Source organism: Diadema antillarum, unplaced genomic scaffold (assembly GCF_040938485.1).
Source record: "Diadema antillarum isolate AM-2024a unplaced genomic scaffold, OU_Dant_1.0 seq00001591_RagTag, whole genome shotgun sequence".
Taxonomy (NCBI): domain Eukaryota; kingdom Metazoa; phylum Echinodermata; class Echinoidea; order Diadematoida; family Diadematidae; genus Diadema; species Diadema antillarum.
Genome location: NW_027272308.1, coordinates 82,579 through 105,754, shown reverse-complemented (window position 1 = coordinate 105,754; position 23,176 = coordinate 82,579). Strand labels below are relative to the sequence as shown.

Here is a 23,176-nt window from a genome sequence, read left to right as displayed (position 1 = left end):
TCGTCATGCAAGAATGCATCTATACTCAAGGAGAGAGAGAGGAAGAGAATACTCTTTTGAATATGTTTTTTTTCTCCCCCAGCAAAAACGTTCAGGGTGGTTATGTCTGGATTTTTAGAGTTACAACTTCCCGGTTTAGCAGAGTGCATGTTAAAACGAAAGCTAAGAAAATTCAGTCAGATGCCGATGGAAAGAGGTGAATATTATTTACCAACAGTAAGACAATCAAGAGGGCCTGCTGATATCGTAATGTCGATGTTTGTAACTGCTGTAAACGAAAAATATGATTTGTTTTGGTTTTTTTTTGTGATCCACGTGATGACTTGATAATATTATTTACAAATTAGTTGCCATTAATGTTAATGAAACACAAGTTTTCATTGGTTTTTTTTCCTCGTCACTGTTGATAGACACAACTGAAAGGGAAGAAGAAAATTTTCAGTTTTTGTTTTTGATTCATTAGTCTCTTTCTGTCTGTTTTCAAATAGTAAGAAATTATCAATGAAGTAATCATTCAGATAAATTGTGTTCTGTCATTTTCTCCGGTCGAATGTCAAATTTGAAACTAACGTCATAGCCTGAATTACTGACACAGACTATGTGGAACGTAGAGGACTCGAAAACAATTGAATATCATAGTCGGTTGGAACCAATAGAGGATAACACATAACATTACAACTCCGATATGGATGTTAATCCACATGATACGCATTCAAATGCATGGACCATGAGGGCCAATTTCTAATTGTCAAATTCATTAGACATTAGAATTTGCTTATCCCTCGTAGAAAACTATGCTATGGAATTGATGGATTTCATTTTCTAACCTGCATAATTTTCGAGAGATTATCAAATATTCCACATGTCATACACGGCAAATTGACAGTTAAGGTCCGTTGCATGTAGTTACAACTAGGTATGAAAGGTGTTATCATATCGTAAGCACTCATCATTGCGATTTGTCAGGCAGTATCTAGCTTCATATTATACTGGACTGTATTTTATTTACTTGTGATACAGGAAAGTCCCTCGTGTGCTCCAGACGGACTTACAAATGCAACAGATCAAGCAGCAAGTGAGATTTTGTAAGAGAAGACAAAGAATGTATATGTTTTAAGGTGAGATTACTACAGTGTACTTTCCCAGTGCTTCGAATGTGTGTCTAAAAACCACGAATACACTGTAAAAACATCGGTGTTAGATTTAACACCGATCAAGCTTCAATAGAGGACCACACCAACAGGTGTAGAAAATGTATTGTGACGGTGTTAAAAAGTCTTCACTTGGCACTTCGTGGTGTTAATTTGACACTGTGGCTGGTGATATTTTTGACACTGCTCTAGAGTTAATTCAATAATGACACCGCATGGTGTTGATTTGATATTGGTGGTGTTAATTTCAATGGTATAACACCCGTCCAGCTTCAATAGGAGACCACACCAACTGGTGTTACTGTGGTGTAAATGTGTTTACACATTTTTTTTTCAAAAATTAAGTAGTTTATCGGAAAATTCTTTATCGTCTTGTTGAAGTTAAAAATTAACAAGAAGTGCAGTAACTAAGAAACTATTCAAAAAACAATTTTATATTTTGAAATGACACCCGGAGGTGTAAATCTAACACCATGAATGAGCACCGGAAATTTAACACCAACTCGGTGTTTCATATTTAACACCGGACTTTTTGCAGTGTACAATTAAACTACCCAACCTCAACACTTGTTAATGTGTTATTCTACAAACCCAAGATGTTATGCTATTTTTACTTGTTGCTGTTTCTTTGACGGCTATGTACACCTTTTCTGTATTCATTTCGTACGTGTTTCCTCTCTGATGAAAGGATTTTCAGAATGATTGTTGACATTAAAGGACGTATGCAATGCAGATGCATGTTGACTTGTTGATTCGCGATAACCTCAACATTACTAATCACAATGGAATGCGCTTTCCCCAATATACTGAGCATAACTTGCTTGTTTTCATGTCACAAAAGGGATGAACAAAATACATTGCAAGGAAAATTGCAAGTATGCTCAGTCTTACAGGGGAAGGTGGATTCCAGTGTAAATGTCAATTAGATCTTCATGTAAGTAGTTTATCAGTGTTTGAATGATGACGACATTGACAGGATCTTGGTTTAGAAGATTCGGGGGGGGGGGGTATCAAAGCAGTCTGAAAAAAAGTAGAACATTTATTTTTGTAAGATGTATGGCACATATTAAGATATCCTGTTGGCCACACACGTGATGATCAGGGTATTAATAGATCAACACAAGCATGACAAGAAAACATGCATTGCATAGCTTCCGTATTAAAGCCAATGCGCTGAGAACAAGTTAATTATTCTGATTTTTATCTATGCACTATAGTTAATATCGTGCCTTCTAAACACCTTATTCAATGTGTCATGTTGACTAACTTATTTTCTCTTGATTTCCTTTTTTACTTCACAGCAAGCAAGATAAACACTCATATCGATAATTCATTGTTCTGCCGGGAAAAGAATTGGACGGATACCGTTTTCTTTGTCTATACGTCTGCATAATTCTTTGTCTGTCCGTACGTCTGGCAAGCAGGCCGACTGTTGTTGTTGTTCTTTTTTTGTTCTTCTCAAATTGTCATTGTCTTTGTCTGTCGTTTCTCATTCTTGAACATTTTTCAGTATATTTTGATATGTACATATACTAGCTAGAATAATTGTTGATCATGGAAATGTTACTGTTCACAAGAGTGACTTGGACATCCTTTTCATATTTACATCATAATGACTAGTTATGCCAATACGATATCAATGTCGTATCGACATGACTTCGTCATCATCATAACTCCGTTATAACCGTTACTCATTTCCTTCCCCCAACAGCTAATAAAACCTGAGAATTCAAGAAAATGCAAATTATTCTTGTCAGTACTCGTTATTTTTCGTGTCTTCTGGTCAATCATTCATAGTATGTGTGCGCATGATTGCTGCTTTCACGAATGAATGTTTGTGTTATCATTTTATGTTTTGCGAGATTGTACTCATCTTGTGTCTCTTTTTGCTTGTTTTCGCTATTTTTATTCTTTATTATTATTTTTGCTGCCACTGTCCTTTATATTGTTCAGAATAATACTTGTACTTGTGCTTGTATATGTATGTATGTATATATATATATATATATATATATATATATATATATATGTATATACATATATACGTATATGTATATATATACGTATATGTATATGTGTATATATATATATATATATACATATATACATACATACAATGTTGGTATTTAACGTTAGTCATTTGTCAATGAAGAAGATTAATATCAATGTGTATCAATTTGTCAACTCTTTATATTACACGAATGCTTTCTCTCTATCACTATCCATGGTCGGTAAGTATCCTATCTGCTTTTTATAGAATACACATTTCTAAACATGTTAACCGTTTTGCTACTTAAAAGCTACGGCATATGAATATTAAAAGTTAGATGAAAAAATATGAAAATTTCAATGAAAATAAATGATTAAATGTATATATATATATATATATATATATATACATGTATAATTATGTTCCTTCATGCTCTTATGATAAAACGTGAAAGCTGAGCAATAAGATCAATGAATAGAAACGCTGATTTATAATGTAAGTTATCATAATACATAATAATAAATTATTACCTTTTCTAACACCATTTTTTTTATTTGTATAATGTTTTTATCCTACTTGAGCAGAGGCAGTTTCAACCGACAGTCAGATAGCGACATCTATTGAGCCGACGTCTAAAGCGGGTAACACTCTTATCTGATTGTCATTGAAATGTTCTCATTTACTTCTTATGTTGTTATAATGTTATAATGATGATGATAATAATAATAATAATAATAATAATAATAATGATAATGAGAATAATAATGATAATGAAGATGCATATGTATATATATATATATATATATATATATATACATATATACATGTATGTATATATACTATAATCTATATACTTATATTGTGTTATTGAATGCTCCTGTTTTATGTTGATAATAATGATAATAATACAGATATTTATAACGGGCAACATATCCACTCAACGGTGTTCAAGGCGCTCACAATTAATGTGTTTAACCAAATTTACAATCCGATGGTACAACACATAAAAGTTCCTACAGCTGCAACATGTTACTCCTCAAAGAAAAGTAGACCAAACGTGCATTTTTAGTTTTCTCTTGATTCCTAATTCCTTAAGTTATACATGTATAACTGTTTGTGTGTGTGCATGTGTATTTGTGTGTGTTATAAGATGCACGGACATGTGGAAGAACAGCCTTTGGTTGGAGCAAGTGACCGCGTGGAAATGTATGAATGAATGCATGAATGACTAAAGAATATAAAACATGAATAAGAATGAAAGTGAAAGTGTTTGCAGGTCTTTTTGTACACAAATCCTTGAGAATACATAGATTATTTCTGTAAATTTTTCAATATAATTCACATATTACATTCGCCGGGTCATCGATTCAGACGACTGGTGAGTATCCAGCATGACATTCTATTTTACTTCCTTACGCGCGCGCACACACAACACACACAACACACACACACATACATAATTGTGTATATATATATATATATATATATATATATATATATATACATATTTATCTATTTATTTATATATATATATATATATATGCCCGTGTATGTGTGTCTGTGTCTGTGTGGGTGCGAGCGCACGTGTATGTGTGCGTTCATGTGTTTGTGCCGATTAAGCAAGAATATGACAATGAAACATCCTTTTCTTCATATCTTTTTTTTTTTTTTGCCTAGGAACTACTGCGTCAACGAGCGAAATCACACCTCGCCCTCCTACGAGTGGTAAGATAGTTTCTGTGTCATGAATGAAGAAGATATTGACAATTTTGTTGTTCTGCTCTGTTTGCTTGCTTACTTGAGATTTAAGACTTGAGATGGTAGGAGCTAGTTATCAGGTCACATCAAACATGTCATTCAGTAAATAATTTTGTTTTTAGCAGAGCTAGATTTAAGTAATTGTCAATAAATAACATTCTTTCGGGTCTTTATGCACATGTACATATTGTTATGTATGTCCCTGCATAATCATTTCTGTGTCATGAACAGCGGTTACATTATCACTGGTGACATTTCTTCATGTTGATTAAAACGCTTTCTTCATGGATTGTTCAAACATATTGACATAATTATGTTAGTAGAATTCTATGCAGCTTTGGATATGAATGTGTTGGCTTGTCTCTGGGCGTTTAATCTGCATGTACCTGCATGCAATTATTTGTGTGTGTGTGTGTGTGTGTGCCAAAAGTAGAAAGAATATATTCATGCTTATGTGACATATCGATATGTGAGAGAGAAAGAGGCAGTTTTTTTTTTTATAGCAGAAATGAGTAAATAATCATTATTTGTTCAGTGTTTTGTTTTTTTCATTGCCTGTTGCGGAGTATACTGGATAAAGAGTCATCCCTTCTGGCTTTTAACATCCATCATCTCCGTTAATGTTTTGTTTACTGTTATAGTTGCATTTCTATATCTCTTCGAAGAGCTGGCAATAGCTGCCTGTACAAACGTTTACAGACAATTATTCATGATTTTTACACATTATGATTCGGCTTGAGCAGATCAAACTCAAGGAACGTTGAAAAAAAAACTAATATCCAGAATCTTTTTGTTTCTTTTCTCCTCTGCAGACAATATAATTTGGATAGTCGTTGGACTCGCGGCAGCTGTCATTGTGCTCATCATTGTCATAGTCATCATTAGCATGATGTAAGTACCTATGTTCTATGCAGCTATGAGATGGAAGAACGCGCAATATAGCATGCGTTTTTGTGTACAACACGTGGAAAATCGTCCAATTGCAAGAATACAATTATTGAACATAACGTATTTGTGTTCGTGTATGTGTGTGTGTGTGTGTGTGTGTGTTTGAGCGGACTTGTATATACCAAAACCCGTGGGTATAGTGAAAGGGAATGGGAAACTTGGTGATTAAAAGTTAAAGGGAAAAGATACCACGAACTTTCATCCGGGCTGACGAAAAATCGACCAGATCACCAGACATGACAAGTCATTAACTCTGTTGGCAACTTCTGTTCTACCTTTTGAAAATAATATAATGGAGAGCTGTAATGTATTCATTGACTGTCAGATAAGATCACAGAATAGATGATCATGCGCCTCCTCAAGATATCAATACCGTATGTATGTTTAATGTTTAAGTCACAATTTATTTTTCCTGAAAATAGCAACCTTTTGAACTTTGGTGTATCATCTACTCCAAACACTGTCGAAGTTCATATATCTTTGATCTGTACATCGAGAGTATCTGTGGATGTGTAATCTCTGATATATGATTACTGGTGAAATGTTAAATTTATTTCATATTGCAGTGCCCTAAAGATGCGTCGGAAAGCCACGGCGTCGGCAGGAAACATCAGAGTCATTTCAGTTCCTGTGGATAATCCTACGTATAATCCTCAGAGCGCTGAAAATGAACATGCTTATGAAGAACTTCCCGAAACAGGTGCTTATCATGCTTATGATCAGGTTATCGAAAGAGGTGGTTATGACGAGGTTCCCCCAATAGGTGCTGATGAAGATATTGCTGCAACAGATGGTTATGAAGACGTTGTCACAGAAACGTAAAGCGTGTCAAACCGACTGTACTAATTTGACTAGCGTGGACCCAGAGGCAACGCTCATTGACGCTTAGCGATATGAATCGAACTAATGTGATCACAAATTGTATCAATATGTTAGTCAATGACCCCTCTTATTGGTAACCAGTTTTGCATGTTTGTCGCCCTCAAGCGCCAATAATGAGTATAGACACACAGATAAATCGTTCTGCATAGTGCATAGTGCAGTAAATGGGAAGGCAGGTGGTCAAGCCTTAATGGCTTCTCAGGTTTTTTATTCCTTTTCTTTTCGTACCCTTTGTTTCTTTTGTCATGTCCCCATTTTTTCTCTCTTCCTTCTTTTCCTTATGTCATGTCCTAGTTTAATTTGTTTGGTAGTCTGATAATGACTCCTGTCTGGTCGACAAAAAAATGCTCCTTCGTTAAGAGAACAGAAGATACTAGATTACAATTCTTTTCCCCTTAACACTGTGGTTTGTTTTTTTTTTTTTTTTTAGTAGATTGCATATTGAACAGGGCGTATCCCTCTCAAGTTGTCTTATTTGTCACAGCTATGCACAGTCCGATTTGGTCTCGAAGGTACTACAATTTCGTTAGCCATAGCCCAGGGGCACCCAAGAGAGGAACAATACAAGGTCAAGCTGTATTAGTCGGGTGTTAATTTATTTTTTCTTGTTCTTGATTATTCCTCTTCATTTTACTCCTTTCCTCTTTTTTCAGATGCTGAGCAAGAGTTATGCACTTAGATAGGTATAGGGGAAATCATTGCATGTGTCCATTCTTCGTTAGTGCAATGCAGTGGGAGGTGGGGGGGGGGGGAAGACTCGTTTCGTTGGTTATGGAAGTGTACATGGACGTCCTTCCGGACTCCACAAGTGTAAGTGTAATTGTGAGTGTAATCGGTGTGAGTGAGTGTGTGTATAAGTGGTGTGTTTGTGTGTATGCAGATGGTAGCTGTAGATGTATTTCGTAGTCAGGTGAATTAACTGTGCTTGTTCTGGCGGTACTCGTCTGTAACTATGGCTTGGGATGATTTAGATATTCGCTGTAATTTCCTTTCGTTGAATGTAAAAGGTATTAGGGATGCAAGGAAAAGAAAGAACATTATTAACTGGCGTACGTATTAAAAAAGCAGATGTTGTGTTATTACAAGAGACGTATAGCTCTCCTGAAGTTGAAAAAAAGTGGAGAGAGGAGTGGGACGGAGTATCCTATTTTAGTCATGGTACACCACATAGTAAAGGTGTTTGTTTGTTGGTTAATGCAAATTTAAAATTGAATGTTTTATATGTGGATATAGATCATGAAGGTAGATATATTTTGATGAAATGTGTTTTACAAGGTATGGAAATTGTTATTGTAAATGTATATTTTCCAGTGAGGGGTAAAGAGACAGAGAGGAGAGACTTTCTGTCTGAAGTTGAAAAGATTCTGCATCCTTTTGTTGATAATGGAAATTTGATTATTATTGGTGGAGATTTTAACTTGATACGAAATTTTGAATTAGATTATAATGGGAGAGCAATGGTAAAGAAGTATACAAATTTTGATCAGTGTTTTGATAATTTTGTCGAGGAATGTAATTTGATAGATATATGGAGGGTCACCCATAATTTAGATAGACAATATACTTATCGACAGGTATTTCCGTTTATGCAAAGTAGACTTGATTATTGGTTTATTTCGAGTGAGTTGCATGATATTGTAAAGGAATGCAAGATATTAACTTCTATTGCGCCAGATCATTCAGCAATTTTTTTGCAACTTTTGAATAAACCTAATGATGATAAGGAAAATGATAGATGTTTTAAGGCGTCATATTGGAAATTTAATAACAGTTTGTGTAAAGATAGTGAATATGTTAATAAAATGAAAGATGAAATAATAAAATAATGAATAATAAAAATATTGGGAGAATTTCGGAATGAAATAGAAGATAAAAGGGTTTTGTGGGATTTTTTGAAAATGAAAATTTGTAATTTTACTAGGAAATATTCTATAAATTTGGCCAAACAACGTAAGGAAAAAATTCAGAGAATTGAGGAAGAAATTGAGTTTTTAGAAAATGATGTATTTTTGAGATCAGATAGTGATAGAATCACGTTGTTGGAAGATAAAAAGAAAGAGTTGAAAAAATGTTATGATTACGTGAATGAAGGGATAAAAATTCGTTCAAGGGCTTCGTGGTATGAAGGTGGAGAAAGTGACTCATCTTATTTTAAACAGTTAATGGAATTTAATAAGAGGAAAATGATTGTTAAAAGTGTACGGGTTAATGATGAGGTAGTTTGTGATTCTAAGGAAATAATTAGAGAAATAAAAAGGTTTTATAGTAATCTTTATTCTGAGAATTTTGATTTTATATCTGGTGATAGTAGATATTTTTTTCAAGATTTGCCAACATTAAGTAGGGATTCTATTCAATCCTGTGAGGGGTATATTTCAAAAAGAGAATGTGAAATTATTTTGAATCAGATGAAGTTGAATAAATCTCCAGGAAATGATGGATTAAGTGTAGAATTTTATATTACATTCTGGTCAGTGATAGGGGATGTGGTGTTGGACAGTTTTAATGAGGCATATAACAGAAGAGAATTGTCTGCTTCTCAAAAACAAGGTGTAATTACTTTGATTCATAAGGAAGGAAAAGATCCTTTATATATAAAGAATTACAGACCTATTTCATTATTGAATGTAGATTATAAGATACTTGCGAAAGTTTTGTCAAACCGTATTAAGCATGTTTTGCATGAAATAATCAATGTTGATCAAGTTGGATATATAGAAGGAAGAAATATTGGAGAGGCTATTCGATTGATTGATGATATGATCTTTTATACATCGAGCTGTGGTTTACCTGGTTATATGTTTGCTATTGATTTTGGGAAAGCTTTTGATTCGATCCGTCATACATTTTTGCAGAAAGTTTTGAATATATTTGGTTTTGGATCAATGTTATGTAATTGGGTTGACATATTGTATCTGAATAGCTGTAGTTGTGTTATAAATGGTAAGGAGTCTACTGGTTATTTCCCAATACAGAAGGGGGTAAGGCAAGGAGACCCTTTATCCCCGTATTTATTCATTATGTGTATTGAAATTTTGGCTCAGGCAATAAGGAAGAATTCTAATATTCATGGGTTAATGGTTGATAATGTTGAAATTAAACAAATTCTGTATGCTGATGATGTTACTTTATTTCTTCAGGATCGATATTCTGTTGAGGAGGTTAAAAGATTATTTGATGTATTTTATCAAATTTCGGGTTTAAAAGTTAATAATGATAAAACGTATGTGTTGTTATTAGGTATTCCGAGGGAGGATTGTGTGTTGCCTTTTGGTAGAGTAGAACAGGTGGTAAAAATATTAGGAATATATTTTTCTTTGAACCCTGATGTTAAAGAAGTTATGAATTATAAGGAGATTTTGAGTAAGATAAAGAGATTATTATTATGGTGGAAACAGAGAGATTTAACGCTGATGGGGAAAGTTCAATTAGTAAAGGTTTTTGTTTTACCAAAGTTGATTTATATTTCTTCACTCATGGTAACACCTGATTGGGTATTTGAGGAGTTAGATAAGGTGGTATTTGATTTTATTTGGAGGGGTAGAGATAAAATAAAAAGGAATATTTTGTATTTAGATTATGATAGGGGAGGATTAAAGTTCATTAATTTTCGAGTGTTTGTTAAAGCACAAAGAATTATGTGGATTAAGCGTTTGATTTCTGGGGATCATAGTATGAAGTGGAAGTTATGTTTTAAGTTTTTCACTAAATCGGTGGGAGGTATTTTGATTTTTTATAGTAAGGCAATTTTAGGGTTGTTGAGGCTAATTTTACCAGAATTTTATAATGATATGTTGCAGGTTTGGATGGGAAGTAGAAGTTTGATTCTGAAAGAGGATTCAAAAAGGAATGAGGTAATTTTTAATAATAAATTTATTTTGATTGATGGACATACAATATTTGATAAAGAGTTATTTCTTAGGAATGTATATAAAGTTCATCATTTGGTAGATGTAAATGGGGACTTTAAAGGGAGAAGGGAGTTTTTAAGATTAGGATTTAGTGAAGAAATGATTGGAAAAATGTTTGAAATATTTTTAGCTTTACCGTCATCATGGAAGGGTACATAAAGCGAGAAATTGAATTATTTTTGCAGAATAAAATATATCATATACAGGATATAACATCAAAATGTATTTATAAAGCATTGATGAGGGATGGAATTGAAACATCATCAGCATATAATAATTTAGTTGGTTTATATAATTTTGAGGAAATAGATATTAGATTGATTTTTCTGAGGCCTCGGAAGTCTACTCTTGATTGTAACTGCGTGAATTTCAATATAAAATGTTGTATGGTTTAATATATACAAAAGCTAAGTTATTTTCTTTTGGTTTTGTAGGAGATAATCAATGTACATTTTGTTATTCAGGAGGAGACTTATGAACATTTGTTTTTCCATTGTAGGAAAGTCAATCAGATTTGGAAATTGTGTATTGAAGTTTTTGTTTACCCCAGATGCAAAAGTTAGATTGGCAATCTGTTTCATGTTGGTATTAAAACGCAGGATATTGGAAAAGGACAACTTATAAACCATTTGATATTATTGATAAAATGGATGATATTTGTATTTTCAAAGGAAAAGAGCAAGCCCCCTTGATAAGAGAAATTAGAGAAAGAATGTTAGAAAGTAGAGAAGAAGAAAGGAAATAGCAATGAAACGAGGTACGCTGGCCCTGCACAGCAGGGAAAATGGAATCAATTAATGACACGGGATACTTACTGCACTACTATTTTGATACCTTTTTTGTGCTTTTGTTGTTGAGTGTTTGGTGAACAGGTTCGATGTTTGTGGCGTGTGTGTGTGTGTGTGTGTGCGCGCGCAAATATGTGTGTGTATCTGTGCTGGAGTGAGGTATACCTGGAGTATGCCTATTTAGAGGGGGAAGTGTTGTTGAGGTTATACGGGTGAGCGATGAAGGGTAATGTTTATAGGTATGAATTATGTACAGACATTGATCATGAGATTTGTAAAATGTTTGTATATTGGATTGTGTGTACATAGGTATGTAGGCTTTTGTGACAACCTGATGCATAGGTATGCAGACCTTGTGTTTGACCCCTTAACAATATCGATTTCATTATCTCATAATCACTGCTGTGACGAGTATACGGACGCAGTCAATGGGTATATTTTGTAATGTGTATTGTACATACATTTTGGTTTTGCTGACCCATTAGGCATTAACAATTGATTTTATAATTATTGCGGGGATGATTATATTTGTGACGCAGTTACTGTGTATTGTATACTAGTAGTAGAACAATCGGAAATTTACACAATGACAGTCCTCAGAATTATTTTGTAATATTTTGATATACGTTTGAAATGTCACGCTGCAAGCAACACAATTAAATATTGAATTGTAATCAATGATGGATGATGAAATCGAAATACAATATTGTTTGAAACAAAAAAACAAACAAATGGAGGTTAATGATCGATTCCAATCTCTTGTATAATGATCATACTACTCACACTCTTTATGTGTCACTACAAAATAATGCCATCCAGTTTGCTACCTATACTCGGATTGTCTGAAGTAGTTTGTATTAAATCATTTATACAAAGTAAAATAAAAGACACTTATGCCGTGGAGAAAGAGGTATTTAACTTTAATATGTAAAAATTCAATCATTAAATGCTTACACTTTCGTTAGATGATCACCATCTTGGGTTTTTACGGACATTCAGAAGTAATTTTTCTATGAACCAGAAAAGATGAACTTAAAGGGAATCTATACCTGATTTTAATCATGAGTTAAGCAAGTACGAGATTATGCAAGATTCATGCATTGTGCAGGAGGATCATCAGTCGTTCTTCACCAGTCACAGGGAGTTTCGGCTCGTTATATGAACAATGCTTCCTCTTGATCGAGAGCCAGCAGTGCAATAATTTGTTTGTTTGTTTTTTCTACAAAGCGAGTTCTCTGATACTCTGATTCGGAAGCGGGATGGAAAGGGTTTTTTTCTGTTTTGGTCGTGTGTGTGTGTGTTTTTTTTCAAACTACATGACTCTGAGGCTGCTGGTCTATACTAATAATATTTAGCAATGCAATGGGAATGAGAAACTGTCTTTTTTATAGGAATGTAAGTTTGAGACGCTGTGAGTGAATCGTTTTTATGAGAAAACACAAACAAACATATGAATAACATCATAATATATGAAGAGTTCATTTCCGCAATGTGCTGAATCCAGTTTTCATCAAATTGGACCTTTTTCAGATAGGTATTCATTTCTTGTAGTCCAATACAATAAACTCTGCGAAATTCTTGAGAAAATGGACAAATCAGGATATGAAAATGAGGGTTTTTTTTTTTTTTTAATCCAAAAGGTGTTATAAATACATTTCTTAGTTGATGCAAAAGTGGGTAAAACTTTGACCCCTGAGTAATGAAGTCTGGCTAGCTCTATATAGCTCCCAAAGGTATTAGCTGTAAAATGTTTCATTTCTTTACATAATCTAGATTCCTTGACGAGTTGAAGCATGCACAAGGAGAATGTGCACAGATATTATATCATTCCAGTAAAATACACAAAGTCAAGGAAATAATCGCTAAAACAACATTTCCATGTTGTCCTTCGCCTTGCTATAAGTCTTGCTCCAAAAGGTGTGAAATCCACTAAATCTCCAAAACTGTTCTTTAAATCAGTGCAGACACGTAGATATTTCGGAGGCACATTCCTTCATCCAATTATGGGGTACTTTTGTCATGGCTGTGGGATATATTTAGATTCATCGCATGAAAACACTTGGAAGCTTGGTTCTTATCCTTACCATTAAAAGTGGATTTAGCAATTTTGGAAATGAATTCTTCACGTAGTTGATTATAAAAGTAATAATAAACTGCGGATTTCCCAAAGATTTTTTTTTTCAATTTTTCATTTTTTAAATCTTTATATATTAATGAATATACATATATATTTTAAGTGAAATCAAAATAATCAACCGTTGCTACCTCTCCTAAAAGTCTGCTGACACGGAAAGGTCTTTGAACAGAATGAATTTGTTTGTGAACACTGGTATAGATTAAAATTTACCTTTCACAAATGATTAATGTTACATTAAAAATGAGTACGCAGCATTGGTTAGCAATCGTTTGCTATTCGGAATGTATAGAGACAATTTATGGTTATCCTGAAAAAGACATTCATACACATCTTAACACAGGAATAGTGCAGTAGCAGTTTAAAGTAATTTCAATTTAAAAGACCATCCTATATGCACTAAAGGAAACATGCCCGCATTTGAATTTTTCAACAAAATTATCATGTTCTTTTTGTGATGGACATGAAGAGACCAATTAGCATATATTTTTCATTTGTGAAAAATAAAGGTTAATATACATATAATGATATAGATAATAAGTTTAATCTACTGGAATAGTAAGCATAGACTTGGATGAAGATAACATTGATATAAAAGTTTGAAATGTATGGTAGGAGCTAGTTATCAGGTCACATCAAACATGTCATTAAGTAAATAATTTTGTCTTTAGCAGAGCTGAAAATAAGTCCCCAACTCTTCAGGAAGTCAAATACGAAATGCTTGTGATTGTCACCCCATTTTATAAGCAATGGAATTTTTTTCATAGATATGGGGGAAGCAAAGTGAATGAATCTAATCATGGAATGGAAGGAAATACGAAACAAGTAATTGTCTAAGGCTGCGATACGCTACGCGTACAGTATTCTGTACATATTAATTGTTTGTATGTTAATAGGTGGCATGTGAAGGTGTGTCTGTCTGTATCAGTGCGCTTCAGTGTGTTGTCATTGATATGTGTTATGCAAGGGCGTAGCGAGGGGGGTGTTTTGGGTGTTCAAACACCCCCCTTTGCCAAAATGGGGGTGTTTGAGGTGTTCAAACACCTCCCTTGGGCAAAAGGGAGGTGTTTGAGCTGTTCATCACCCTCTTCAACAATGTTTAGATGTTAAAAAATGAAACAAAAGCTGTCTTTACCGCTTTTATTTCCGTTTTGAATTCCGCCTTTCCTTTCTTTTGTGTTCATTTTCTTTCTCTCTCTCTCTCTCTTCCCTGCTTTGCTTTCTGGCCAAATCGCGAAGATACATTGCGCATAATGTTTACCGTTTACCGGTATTTATACCGTACGCGGTACCGTAAATTGTGTATGATGCATAATATTATGTGTGTGCAATGCATGCTATACCGATTCTGTGACGCGCTTTGTGTATTATCGAAGCATCGACGTTTCTACTTCTTCTCTTCTTTCTTTTCCTCACCTTTTTGTCTTTTTTACTCCTTTTTTTCTTCATGTTTTTTCTTTTTCTTTTTCTTTTTTTTTTTGCGTTTTGGGGGCGACCACACCCATCGTCCCCCTGGCTACACGGGTGTGGTCTGGGTCAGGTTCTCCCATTTGTTTATACACAAAATGCGTCGGTTACTTATCCAATGCTGTTTTGCGCCCTTTTCCATATGCATGGCAGGCGTTACACCAAAAACGGCGATCTATCCGGTCTTCCCCTCTCCATTATCTTTTGTAAAAGTAATTCATGAAATTGGGGTCTTAAGTCTTAACTATACTCAAAATATATCAAAAATTTCAAGCTCACTCGCATTTAATCGCTATGCCATTCTGCTGATGTTGGTACCAGTAATTGCCAGCAGTTGCGCCGGGTGCGCCCCCCCCCCCCTTAATTTCCAAAGTGAAAAAATACAGCTACACAAACGGCAGTTTGGGGACTGTAAAATGTCAAAATTTGCAGGCTCACTCGCTGCGCTCGCTCGCATATTATAATCTTTATGTTATTCTCCTAATGTTGCTGCCAGTAATTGCCAGCAGTTGCACCCGGTGCCCCCCCTTAATTTCCAAAGCGAAAAAAATATAGCTACAACCGGCAGTTTGGGGACTGTAAAATGCCAAAATTTTCAAGCTCGCTCGCATAATTATCGTTATGTCATTCTCCCGATGTTGCTGCCAGTAATTGCTAGCAGTTGCGCCCGTTGCGCCCCCTTAATTTCCAAAGCAAAAAAATATAGCTACAACCGACAGTTTTGGGACGGCGATCTATCCGGTCTTCCCCTCTCCATTATCTTTTGTAAAAGTAATTCATGAAATTGGGGTCTTAAGTCTTAACTATACTGATGCTTCATACATTTATTACAAGTAGTAACATTGGTTACTAGTATACGAGCACAATTTCACCGGCGGAGGGGAGGTGAGCTGAACCTTTCGGCTTTTTGCCAGATTATCAACTTCCTTATTTTCCCAAAATAAAGTGAGAAAAAATGCTACACAATGCAGTGCCTCAAATTTTGATTTTTTGTTCTTAATAATTGAAGTTAATTTAAGCTAATTTGTGTGTGGGGGGGGGGGATCCAGACTATTAACACTAATATAAAAACAAAAGCCTTTAGCTGCCACTTCCATTTCCGGAAAGTGAATAATTTTTATTCCTCCAAAGTTAAGCTACTATAGTACTCTGTCTCATGATTTGACCACAAATTTTGAAGATAAAATGATATGCAATAATTTGAATGAGTTTTGATAATATAATTATTAGACCCATTCATATCCGGGTTTTTTTCTTTTCTTCCTTTTTTTTTGCGGAGGCGCACAAAACTAAAAGTTCCTAATTTTTCCACGATCGAAACTCCTAATAGCCCTGTCATGACGTGCCAGTATCGGCAGACCTAAGTTAGTTCTGTTCTGTAGTGTCTGGTGTGGGAATATTTTATTCGCAAACGCAGTGCATCTGTGCAAGACGAAAATGGGAAGTTGTTGCAATGAAAGATTTTTTGTAATGATTCAACTAGGTATCGACTAAGATTTTAAACTTTATGTCTAAAATCATTTAATATAAAATTATTTGCATTTAATGCCCCTTTTTGAACACCTCCAATATTATTGGGGGATGCATGTATGTTCTTGAGGGACGCACATTGCACCGTGCATTGCCCCCCCCCCCACACACACACACACCATGGGCGTAAATCCCGGGGGGGGGGGGGATGTGGGATATATTCCCCCCCCCCCCCCCTGAAATGGAGGAGGGAGGATGGCCTGTAATATCATCCCCCCCCCCTGAAATTTGAGGGAAAAAATGGAGGAAGCAGAAATGTGATTGCATCAATTTTGGCAGATTGCATGACGTTCGTACGCCCGCCTCCAGACAGGTAACAGAGCTGAATAGTCTTGTAGGATAATGTATACATAATTTTCTCAAGCGCTCGCTCGCTTCGCTCGCTCGCAAAGACAGTAATATCGACATGACCCAGACGTTGACAACGTCAAATAGTATAGGCCTATACATTGTAAACATGTAAATCCAAAATTTCACCAAAAGTGTGCACCAGATCGCTTAATTTCAGGTCTGAAAATGCAAAATCTTCCTCGTCTGAGAGGGGGGTATCCCCCTCCCACACCCTCCCCCCATTCGGACGCTCCGCTCCCTCGCACAGATATTCCAACTCCAAGTCCCTCCCCCACCCACCATCATTACAGAACGATGCCTCTGGGATGATTGCTTTATTGACTTAAATCAAGAAAATAGAAAAATACAATACCTATAGGAAGAAAATATCAGCACGTTATTACATACAAAGAAATTGAGATCCATATTACCATTTCATTGAATATATTTGGGCATTATTCAGGGCTACTAGTATGCTACGTTTTTAAAGGGGGGGGGGGGGGTCAAAATCACCTGTCAGTCAAGAAGAAAGAAAATCAAAAGATAAGAGAAACAACAACAAAAATTCCTCGTTCTTTCAAGGTCTGATTTTCCGCCAAAAGTCGGCTGACAAGCAAAAGAAAAGAAAACAAACAAACAAAAACAAAAAGTCTTCATGTTTTTGCTGCCACTTCCCTCATACTTTATATTTCATGCAAAACAGTGGTACATTCGATCCCTGTTAAGTGTGTGTGTGTGGGGGGGGGGCGCCAAGCTCCCCCCCCCCCGCATCCGCTTGTAAAAAAAGAATGAAAAACTTACCAAAATGGTAATTCAAGGGTTACTAAACTGCTTTTGAAATCGACATGAAAGGGGGATCAAGAAATAAGATATTTTTCTAAGATTTCTTTTGACCATAATTAAAGAGGTATATAACGTGAAACATTGTGCAAAAAGTCCGGAGCCGACAAAAGATTGCGATTCAGCATGACTCCTGGTTGGCATTCTGAATATAAGCAGGATGTGCGCAATGTACTCAGAACATCCGAACGGCAAAAAGAGTCGCTGTAACGTTGCGCAATGTGATGTAGAATGTACACCTTTGTACCTTACGCTTCGTATATATCAAAGCTAGATCATTAATGATTTTGCAGTGTTGCTTTACATACTAGTCTATATCAAAATGCCTTGCATTGCCAGTAATAAGACTTGACCTGGGCTATTTCCTAACTTTTTCATGTATATAAAACACACACACACACAAAACACAAACAATAATATTAGAGGATGTTCTAAAGTGCAGATTTTGGATATCCTTCCCCCATTTGGTCACTTCGACGTCCCTTCGCTGGTCATACCTCCCCAAATCATGAACATAAACCGACTCCATTGACTACCAGTGGCGGATCCGCCCCCCCCCCCTCAATTTCGAAAGCGTAAAAATATAGCTACTAAAGACAGTTTTGGACTGCAAAATGTCAAAAATTTTCAAGCTCACTCGGTCCGCTCGGTCGCATTTAATCGCTATACCATTCTCCTGATGTTGCTGCCAGTAATTGCCAGCAGTTGCGCCCGGTGCGTCCCCCTTATTATAAAGTATAGCTACAAACGGCAGTTTTGAGATTGAAAAATGTCAAAATTTTCAAGCACACTCGCTCCGCTCGCTCACATTTAGTTGTTATGCTATTCTCCTGATGTCACTGCCAGTCATTGACAGCAGTTGCGCCCGTTGCACCCCCCTTAATTACCAAAGCCAAAAAAGTATAGCTACAAACGGCAGTTTTGGGACTGTAAAATATAAAAATTTTCAAGCTCACTCGCATTTAATCGCTATGCCATTCTGCTGATGTTGGTACCAGTAATTGCCAGCAGTTGCGCCGGGTGCGCCCCCCCCCCTTAATTTCCAAAGTGAAAAAATACAGCTACACAAACGGCAGTTTGGGGACTGTAAAATGTCAAAATTTGCAGGCTCACTCGCTGCGCTCGCTCGCATATTATAATCTTTATGTTATTCTCCTAATGTTGCTGCCAGTAATTGCCAGCAGTTGCACCCGGTGCCCCCCCCCCCCCTTAATTTCCAAAGCGAAAAAATATAGCTACAACCGGCAGTTTTGGGACTGTAAAATGCCAAAATTTTCAAGCTCGCTCGCATAATTATCGTTATGTCATTCTCCCGATGTTGCTGCCAGTACTTGCCAGCAGTTGCGCCCGTTGCGCCCCCTTAATTTCCAAAGCGAAAAAATATAGCTACAACCGACAGTTTTGGGACTGTAAAATGTTAAAATTTTCAAGCTCGCTCGCATATAATCGTTATGTCATTCTCCTGATGTCGCTGCCAGTAATTGCCAGCAGTTGCACCCGGTGCGCCCCCTTAATTTCCAAAGCGAAAAAATATAGCTACAAACGGCAGTCTGGGGACTGTAAAATGTCAAAATTTACAAGCTCGCTCGCTCCGCTCGCTCGCATTCATTTTAATTGTTATGCAATTCTCCTGATGTTGCTGCCAGTAACTTGTCTTTTCACACCGTCATTCCATAATCCATAAGGAAAAAATGACTGCGCAGTGGAATGTATCACATTCCGTTATGTATTGCAGTCCCCATTACAGTTTCCAGACTGACAGCACACGCACATACGCGCACACACACATACACACGCACGCACGCGCAAGCATGCATACCATAGAGATGTATACTAAGAACACTAGAGGGCGGACTCCGTAAAATCCCTGTGACCGATAGAGGGCTCACACGGGTAAATAATTCCCCATAGAGACGTGTGTTAAAATTCAAATTTCAAAAAATTCTGTAAAATAGCTGGGAGAAATCAGGTGTTTCATCTTCACTAACCTGAATAAGTGAGATATTACCTTTCATCCATCAGATTGCCAGGGTGGGTTGTTCTGCTCTAATTCTGTCCAGGGGTCCGCAAAGCCAGACTACGAGTTCTTGTCACTCAAAAAATCACCTATTTTCCGTACACGTACCCAATGAAATATAGTCCCCTCAAATTCCATCAGAAAAGCTTTCATCTTCCAACCAAAATGCAGTTTGTAGAGGAATTCATACTCAATATCTACAGCTATTCAGTTTTTTGCCAAACTACATCATTGATTTTTAATTAATTTTTTTCTTCATTTATTTTGGTATCTTTGGTACGAATTTGTGAAGGGGTCTGGGACAGTCCATTTTATTTACAGGTGTGAGCCCTATAGTGGAGGTCATATTTCTTATTTGACTTTTAAACATCATAAATGTGTTTTTTATGATATTTGCCCCTACATCATATGAGAAATTATACTTTCAACGATTATAAAGCTTCTCAAAGGGACACTTTTAGAAAATCATGCCCTTTAGGGTTTTTTTTTAAAATAAATCTTGCAGTTTTGATCAGTTCTTCATAAGATGAATACATAGATCCAGGCAGTTATCCTTGATTGTGGGTGTGTCATCATCACCTTATAGCCTACAAAGTACTTGATAAGACTTTGTTTTGTCAAACAGACTAACTTTATGTATTTTGAGCTGTTTCAGTGGTAGCCAAAACAAGGAAATACATTAAAATAACACAGTCATTCAAAGTTGTGTGATGCTGACGACTGACTGCTATATACTAAGATCTAGTGACAAGAACATAATATTAAGAAAAGAAATAGTAGCAAGGCAGAGTTGAGGAGGGGGGGGGGGAGTAGAGGAGAGAGGTAGAGAGAGGGGGTAGGGAGGGGAAGGGGAGGGAGGAAGAGATCTGACACTATACAAGATACACAATACAAGATTAACACAGTCATTCAAAGTTGTGTGATACTGATGCTTGCTATTTACTAAGATCTAGTACCACAAGAACATAATATTAAGAAAAGAAATTGTAGCAAGAAAGAGTAGGGGGGGGGGTAGTAGAGGAGAGAGGCAGAGGGAGGGGGGTAGGGAGCAGAAGGGGGAGGGAGGAAGAGAGATCTGACACAATACAAGATACACAATACAAGAAGTCATTCAAAGTTGTGTGATACTGATGACTGCTATTTACTAAGATCTAGTACCACAAGAACATAATATTAAGAAAAGAAATTGTAGCAAGATAGAGTTGGGGGGGGGGGGTAGAGGAGAGAGGTGGAGGGAGGGGGGGGGGGAGTAGGGAGGAGAAGGGGGAGGGAGGAAGAGAGATCTGACACAATACAAGATCAACATAAACCAGCAGAGCTTGTATGGGATGAATACTTCCCATAGACTTGCATGTATTGCGTGCATTCTCTATAGGGCTCACACGGGTAAATAATTCCCCATAGAGACGTGTGTTAAAATTCAAATTTCAAAAAATTCTGTAAAATAGCTGGGAGAAATCAGGTGTTTCATCTTCACTAACCTGAATAAGTGAGATATTACCTTTCATCCATCAGATTGCCAGGGTGGGTTGTTCTGCTCTAATTCTGTCCAGGGGTCCGCAAAGCCAGACTACGAGTTCTTGTCACTCAAAAAATCACCTATTTTCCGTACACGTACCCAATGAAATATAGTCCCCTCAAATTCCATCAGAAAAGCTTTCATCTTCCAACCAAAATGCAGTTTGTAGAGGAATTCATACTCAATATCTACAGCTATTCAGTTTTTTGCCAAACTACATCATTGATTTTTAATTAATTTTTTTCTTCATTTATTTTGGTATCTTTGGTACGAATTTGTGAAGGGGTCTGGGACAGTCCATTTTATTTACAGGTGTGAGCCCTATAGTGGAGGTCATATTTCTTATTTGACTTTTAAACATCATAAATGTGTTTTTTATGATATTTGCCCCTACATCATATGAGAAATTATACTTTCAACGATTATAAAGCTTCTCAAAGGGACACTTTTAGAAAATCATGCCCTTTAGGGTTTTTTTTTAAAATAAATCTTGCAGTTTTGATCAGTTCTTCATAAGATGAATACATAGATCCAGGCAGTTATCCTTGATTGTGGGTGTGTCATCATCACCTTATAGCCTACAAAGTACTTGATAAGACTTTGTTTTGTCAAACAGACTAACTTTATGTATTTTGAGCTGTTTCAGTGGTAGCCAAAACAAGGAAATACATTAAAATAACACAGTCATTCAAAGTTGTGTGATGCTGACGACTGACTGCTATATACTAAGATCTAGTGACAAGAACATAATATTAAGAAAAGAAATAGTAGCAAGGCAGAGTTGAGGAGGGGGGGGGGAGTAGAGGAGAGAGGTAGAGAGAGGGGGTAGGGAGGGGAAGGGGAGGGAGGAAGAGATCTGACACTATACAAGATACACAATACAAGATTAACACAGTCATTCAAAGTTGTGTGATACTGATGCTTGCTATTTACTAAGATCTAGTACCACAAGAACATAATATTAAGAAAAGAAATTGTAGCAAGAAAGAGTGGGGGGGGGTAGTAGAGGAGAGAGGCAGAGGGAGGGGGGTAGGGAGCAGAAGGGGGAGGGAGGAAGAGAGATCTGACACAATACAAGATACACAATACAAGAAGTCATTCAAAGTTGTGTGATACTGATGACTGCTATTTACTAAGATCTAGTACCACAAGAACATAATATTAAGAAAAGAAATTGTAGCAAGATAGAGTTGGGGGGGGGGGGGGTAGAGGAGAGAGGTGGAGGGAGGGGGGGGGGAGTAGGGAGGAGAAGGGGGAGGGAGGAAGAGAGATCTGACACAATACAAGATCAACATAAACCAGCAGAGCTTGTATGGGATGAATACTTCCCATAGACTTGCATGTATTGCGTGCATTCTCTATAGGGCTCACACGGGTAAATAATTCCCCATAGAGACGTGTGTTAAAATTCAAATTTCAAAAAATTCTGTAAAATAGCTGGGAGAAATCAGGTGTTTCATCTTCACTAACCTGAATAAGTGAGATATTACCTTTCATCCATCAGATTGCCAGGGTGGGTTGTTCTGCTCTAATTCTGTCCAGGGGTCCGCAAAGCCAGACTACGAGTTCTTGTCACTCAAAAAATCACCTATTTTCCGTACACGTACCCAATGAAATATAGTCCCCTCAAATTCCATCAGAAAAGCTTTCATCTTCCAACCAAAATGCAGTTTGTAGAGGAATTCATACTCAATATCTACAGCTATTCAGTTTTTTGCCAAACTACATCATTGATTTTTAATTAATTTTTTTCTTCATTTATTTTGGTATCTTTGGTACGAATTTGTGAAGGGGTCTGGGACAGTCCATTTTATTTACAGGTGTGAGCCCTAGAAGGAGGCGTTCGCCATTTTGGTCCGGGCAAATTTCGACTAGCGACCGTACCGATAACGTGTAGCGCTACGGAGCATG

The 23,176-nt window shown here is 36.4% G+C and overlaps 1 long non-coding RNA gene across 1 annotated transcript; it reads left to right on the top strand.

Moving 5' to 3' along the window:
• Positions 1-3,589: 3,589 nt before the first annotated feature.
• LOC139710947 (uncharacterized) lies at positions 3,590-7,756 on the top strand. Its single transcript, XR_011709488.1, has 4 exons — positions 3,590-3,782; positions 4,819-4,866; positions 5,712-5,790; positions 6,414-7,756. It is a non-coding gene; the product is annotated as an uncharacterized lncRNA (long non-coding RNA).
• Positions 7,757-23,176: the final 15,420 nt, after the last annotated feature.